This window comes from Macrobrachium nipponense, chromosome 26 (assembly GCF_015104395.2).
Source record: "Macrobrachium nipponense isolate FS-2020 chromosome 26, ASM1510439v2, whole genome shotgun sequence".
Classification (NCBI taxonomy): Eukaryota; Metazoa; Arthropoda; class Malacostraca; order Decapoda; family Palaemonidae; genus Macrobrachium; species Macrobrachium nipponense.
The window spans coordinates 74,428,807-74,435,126 of NC_087215.1; the positions used below are offsets into that span (position 1 = coordinate 74,428,807).

Below are 6,320 nucleotides of genomic sequence, written 5' to 3' on the forward strand. Positions count from 1 at the left end.
TGTAAACAGTAATGTACATGAACTTTCCTGTCAGATATATACTTAGCTATACGTCTCTGACGTCACGACGAGCAAATTCAAAAACTCGCGGCACACGCGACAGGTAGGTCAGGTGATCTACCTTACCCGCCGCTGGGTGGCGGATGTAAGAACCAATCTCCCTTTCCAGTCAGGAATTTTTCTGTCGCCGGTGACGACTACACCTGTGGTTGTTACCCTCCTGACAGCTTTATTCATTTCTCGTTGCCGTGGATTTATTTGGACTGACTTTCGGTGAAGTACCTGATCTTGTTGGCTTGGCATACGCATTTGTGGATTGTTTTTGGATATTGATTTGGATTTTTCTTTGATTTCGAGATGTCTGAGTTAGAGGTTAAGAAAATACTTACTATGATTTTAAGAGTGTGCGCATATATGGATGAAATGCAAGGTGAGACTACCGAAAGCTACGGTAGATCCTCACACAGTTTGCTGTAAATTTGAGAGGTAAAGAATGTTCTTTTGATAACCCGTGTAATGAGTGTGAGAAGTTGGATGAGGGTGAATGGAAGGCTCTTTCTTCCTACTTGAGGAAGTTAGAGAAAGACAGGTGAGAAAGGCTTCTTCTAGGAGTTCTAGTAAGTCTCGTATTAGCGAGTTAGAATAGCGAGTTTAGAAGAAAATCCTGTTGTAGCATTAGAACCTTCTCAGTTTCAGCTCCTGCGCCCTGCATCGAACCTAAGGATACGACTACGGAAGTGGCAACCATGAGAGCCACGATCCTTAGCATGGAAAAGAAGATCCGTTCGTTGCAAGGTAAGAGTAGTGAAGGTGAATTGTGCAGTGACCCCAGTGCAGTGGAGGGTGCGTCTGATCGCTCCTTAATGCTTCCAGGCCTAGACCTCTTCCAGACTCCCAGTCCCAGTGGAGGAGGAAAGTCAAAAGCCGCAGGAAGGTTAGGGAGAACTCCCACCGATCAGGCGTCCCTCGGTAGATCCTGATGCTCGTACCCAGGCTGCCCTTGTTCGCGCGAAGAAGGAGGTATTGCGCCAAGGCTTCTCTTCGTCTTCCTCACCTTCACCTAGAAGAGGATGGAGCGCCTCGGATTCTTCACGACCGCTGAAGAGAGCCTGGAAAGGCGCCTGGCTCCTTTCCTTCCAGCCCGGAAGTTTTTCCAGAAGAGCCGGAAAGTAGAGATCAAGAAAACCCAGGAGGGAGCAGGAGTTCTCGCCTCATAGTAGGCTTCGATCCTCTTCTCCGGTGGAGGATTTTACAAGATCTCCAGCTCGAATTCTTGCGGGACTGCAAGCGCAGATTTCGGCACTGGCGGGCTCCTTGGCAGGAGGAACGCGTCGGAAAGACGTCTCTCTCCCTGTCAAGAAGTCTAGGATTCCTTCACCTGTCTTACCGTCTCAGTCAGAGTCGGTTCTCTCTCCTTTATCAGCGGATGGAAGGAGGCGCTCTTCCCTCAGCAGGCGCTTGTCGTCTTCCAGGCATCAATCGCCCAAGAAGCTTTCTCCTGGTGACTACATCTCTCCAGTAGGAAGGGATCTAGCGACTAGTAGGCGTTCGTCTAAAGACAGGCGTACAGCCTCGTCCTCGCGCTCTTTTACGAAGATCCTTCATTCCCCGGATAAGAGAGCCTACTCTTTGATGGATTCGTCTAGAGACAGGATCTCGCCTTATGTTAGGCGCCTTGAGCCTAGTAGGCGCTTGAGGCTACTAGGCGCTACTCCCCAAGTAGACGCTCTCCCGCTCCCAAGCGTGGGTGCGGAGGATAGGCGCTTTTCTCCTGATAGCGCTTTTCTCCTGATAAGCGCGGCTCTACTTTTAGCCGCTCGATTCAGGACAGCGCGTAGAGCCTGAAAGATATGTCTCTTCTGGGAGACTACCTTTTGAAGAGACACACAAGTCGGCGTGCGAAGTTTGTGGAGCATGGTAGACGCCGGTCTCCTAGTAAGCGACCTTCTCCAGACCTTCGCTCTCCTGTAAGTAGGCGCCAAGAGCCTAGTAGGCGTTCGCCTCATGGTAGGCGCAGCTCGCCTGGCAGCCGCTCTCCTTTGAACAGGCGCATGGAGCCTGAGAAGCGCCTTGAGCATAGTAGGCTCTCTCTCCTAGCAGGCGCTCCCCCTTCCCCGGAAGCCCGGAATTCTAGGAGTAGGATTAAGGAGCAAAGAGCAAGCACTCATCAGAGTAGGAAGGACTCATTCGAGAGGAGCTCTCCAGGAACTTTGCCTTCCCCTGATAGGCGCCAGTCTACTACTAGACACTCTCTGGACAGGCGCATTTCTTTAGAGAAGGCTAACTGCACTCGTAAAGAAGCGGAGGGTTCTTCAGTGGATGAAGTTGAACCTTCAGAAGAGGATTTGGTGAAGGACTCGTCAGTTTCGTCCTACAAGATCCTACAGATCTACTTCTTCAAGAGTTTGGAGAATCCCCCTTACTCCCGTCGCTCCTCCGTCTCCTCTCTCTTTATTCTCGACTTCGAAGAAGACGAAAGTTTCCTCTTGTGTGAGGATGAAGCCAACCATCTCAATGAAGAAGGCTTTGAGAGGTGTTGGTGATTGGCTGCTTTCTAAGGAAGAGAAAGGGAAAACTGTGTTTTCTTTCCCTCCTTCCAAGCTTACGGGCAGACTCGGATTTTGGTACGAGTCTGGAGAACCTTAGGTCTGGGTCTTCCTTCATCGGCGGATGCGGGACTTCTCTTCTCTGGTGGATGCAGCACGACGCTCGGCGGTCTTTGCTTTTCGTCGGCTAAAACGACCTGGGCTATGAACGAGCTTGACCACCTGCTGAAGGGAATGTTTAGAGTCTTGGAAGTCTTCAACTTCCTTGACGGTCTTTTGGGGGGTCTTGGCTAAGAAGACTCAGAACCCGGATGCTATTTCGCCAGAAGATCTAAACAGTGTTCTAACGTGCATTGACAAAGCAGTTAGAGATGGATCGAGCGAAATAGCCTCCCTCTTTGGAGCAGGGATCCTTAAGAAGAGATCAGTCTTCTGCTTTTTCTTTTCTGACGAAGTCTGTTTCGCATGCCCAAAGAGCCTCTCTCCTGTATTCGCCAGCTCTCGCCTCTGCTTTTTCCAAAGAAGATAATCCAGGACATCTCAGGATCTATCTCTGCGAAGGCGACTCAGGACATGCTCGCACAGTCGGCACGGAAGCCTAAGACCTCTTCCAGACGAAGACTAAGAAGGAGACTCCAGCTAGACAGGAGCCCTTTCGAGGGGGCCCCCCTTCTAGAGCCTCTCTCGAGAGGTAATAGAAAGTTTCAAGAGAGGTAGATCCTTCTCACGCTCTGTCAAGAGCTAAGAAGTAGGGAAGTAGTCCTCCAAACACCAGTAGGTGCCAGACTTCTAAGATTCTCGGAAGCCTGGACAAAGAGAGGAGCGGACAACTGGTCCCTCTCTATAATAAAGAAAGGATATCTGATTCCTTTTACGGAAAGACCACCGTTGACAACGACTCCGAGGGAGTTGGTGGCCAGGTACAGGGATCCCATCATGAGCCTTGCTTTAACACAAGCAGTGGAACAAATGTCGAGAAAGAGGCTATAGAGCCTAGTGAGCGACCCTTGCTCAGCGGGCTTTTACAACCGCCTTTTTCTAGTTCCAAAAGCCTCAGGAGGATGGAGACCGGTTCTGGATGTAACGCCCTGAATTTTCTTGTAGAAAAGAGGAGTTCGCCATGGAGACGACATCCTCAGTGTTGGCGGCCCTTCGGCCAGGGGACTGGATGGTGTCCCTAGATCTTCAGGACGCTTACTTCCATGTGCCTATCCATCCTTCGTCAAGGAAATACCTCAGGTTCATGATGGGAGGAAGGATATTCCAGTTTCAGGGCCTTGTGCTTCGGCCTTTCAACAGCCCCTCAGGTCTTTACAGGCCTAATGAAAAACAAAAAATGTAGCAAGATGGCTACATTTGGAGGGAGTCAGAGTGTCCCTTTACTTGGACGACTGGCTGATCAGAGCCAAGTCTCAGGAAAGATGTTTGGAGGACCTACAAAAGACCCTTTTCATGGCAAGTTCTCTGGACTTTTGGTGAACTTTCAAAAGTCTCAGTTGATCCCCAGTCAAGATCGTATCTATCTGGGGATTCGGATGGCTTCTCTGGATTTTCGGGCTTTTCCGTCTCCAGAACGGATAGCAAGAGGGTCAGAGAAAGTCAAAGCCCTTCCTAGAGAAAGAAGTATGCACAGCGAGGGAAGGGTGGAATGAGTTTGTTGGGGTGGACACTTCTCCGTCGGCTGGAGCAATTCCTTTCTCTAGGAAGGTTGCACCTCAGACCTCTCCAGTTCTTTCTCCATCGAAACTGGAGGTGTCGTTCACAAAACCTAGAGTTCTCCTTCGAGATTTCAAAGGAAATCAAGAAGGACCTCTCTTGGTGGGCCAACCCTCTCAAGTTTGCAGAAGGGATGTCCCTTCACATTCCGAACCCCAACCAAGTGTTGTATTCCGACGCCTCGGAAACAGGTTGGGGAGCGACGCTCGGCTCAAGAGAAGTGTCAGGCACCTGGAACAAGGAACAGGTGACCTGGCACATCAACAAGAAGGAGCTGATGGCGGTTTGGCTAGCTTTGAAAGCTTTCGAGCCCCACGTCCTAGCTAACAAAAGTTCAGATCAACTCGGAAAACAACACCACGGCCCTGGCTTACATCAGGAAGCAAGGGGGGACTCACTCTTTCTCCCTGTACGAGACAGCAAAAGAACTTCTGCTTTGGGCAGAAAAAAGGAAGATTTGTCTCCTTACCAGGTTCGTACAGGGAGAAAAGAACGTCAGAGCAGACCTCCTAAGCAGGAAAGATCAAGTCTGCCGGCAGAGTGGACTCTGCACGAAGATGTTTGCCAGGACCTGTGGAAGCTTTGGGGCAAACCTCATATAGACCTCTTCGCCACAGCCAAGAATATGAGGATAGCCAACTACTGCTCTCCGATATCGGACACGAGGGCAGTGTCGATAGACGCGTTCTACTAGATTGGAAGGGTCTAGACACGTATGCTTTTCTCCATTCAAAGATACTGGGATGAGACTCTAAAGAAATTTGCAGAATCGGAGGCAGCAAGGATGACGCTGGTAGCCCGTTCTGGCCCGCACAAGTATGGTTCACAGAGGTACTGGAATGGTTAGTAGATCTTCCGAGAACATTACCACAGAGGATCGATCTGCTCAGACAACCCACTTCGAGAGGTATCACAACCTCCCCGCTCTAGATCTGACTGGCTTCAGACTGTCAAAAGTTTGGTCAGAACGAGAGGCTTTCGGCAAGAGTTTTTGCAACGGCTATCGCAGCAGCAAGAAGGCTTCTACCCTTAGAGTCTCCAATCGAAGTGGGACGTCTTTCGGCGATGGTGTAGGAACCATCACTTTTCCTCTTCCAGTACCTCTGTGACACAAATAGCAGACTTCTTACTTTTCCTTAGGGAAGAAAGTGGATTGGCGGTATCAACCATTAAAGGCTATCGTAGCAATGCTCTTCTGCAGTGTGTTTAGGCACAGAAACTTAAACATTTCAGAAGATAAGGACCTTCATGATCTAATAAGATCGTTTGAAACATCCAAGAAGGTTTCTCCAGGGGTTCCGAGTTGGAATCTGGATGTAGTGCTACGTTACCTGAGGTCCAATAAGTTCGAACCGCCTCAGTCTGCATCATTTAGAGACCTCACGAAGAAGACAATTTTCCTCATGGCATTGGCTTCCGCAAAAAGGGTTAGTGAACTCCATGCACTAGAAGGAAATGTGGGATTCAGAGGAGATGCAGCTATCTGTTCATTCCTTCCTTCGTTCTTAGCCAAGAACGAGAACCCCTCAAATCCTTGGCTAGGAGCTTTGAAGTACAAGGATTGTCTGCATTAGTAGGCGAGGAAGCAGAGAGGTCTCTTTGCCCAGTAAGAAGTTTGAAATTCTATCTACAGAGAAAGAAAAAACTTAAGCAATGATGTCAACCTTTGGTGCTCTGTAAGAGATCCAAGGAGGACACTTTCGAAGAATGCGCTTTCTTTCTTTATCAGAAGCCTGGTGAAGGAAGCGCATGCGATATGTGAGGAAAGTCAATACAAAGTTCTTAAGGTCAAAGCTCTGAGGTAAGAGCTATTGCCACGTCATTGACTTTTAACAAAAACATATCCCTGAGTAATATTATGAAGGCAACATTCTGGCGTTGCAACTCAGTCTTTGCAAACCACTATCTGAGAGACGTCAAAATTACGTATGAAAAGTGCTTCGGGTTAGGCCCGTACGTATCGGCGGATTCGGTGCTGGGGCAGGAGCTGAGACATATCCTTAGTAGTATATATTTTTTTCCCCTTGTTAGGTTGTAAGTTTTGGTTGTTTGAAAGAA

At 49.0% G+C, this 6,320-nt stretch overlaps 1 long non-coding RNA gene across 1 annotated transcript in view; it reads right to left on the reverse strand.

Annotated features, from left to right (window-relative positions):
* LOC135200438 (uncharacterized) overlaps positions 1-6,320 on the reverse strand; it is a 112,446-nt gene that overhangs the window by 78,208 nt on the left and 27,918 nt on the right. The window lies entirely within an intron of this gene.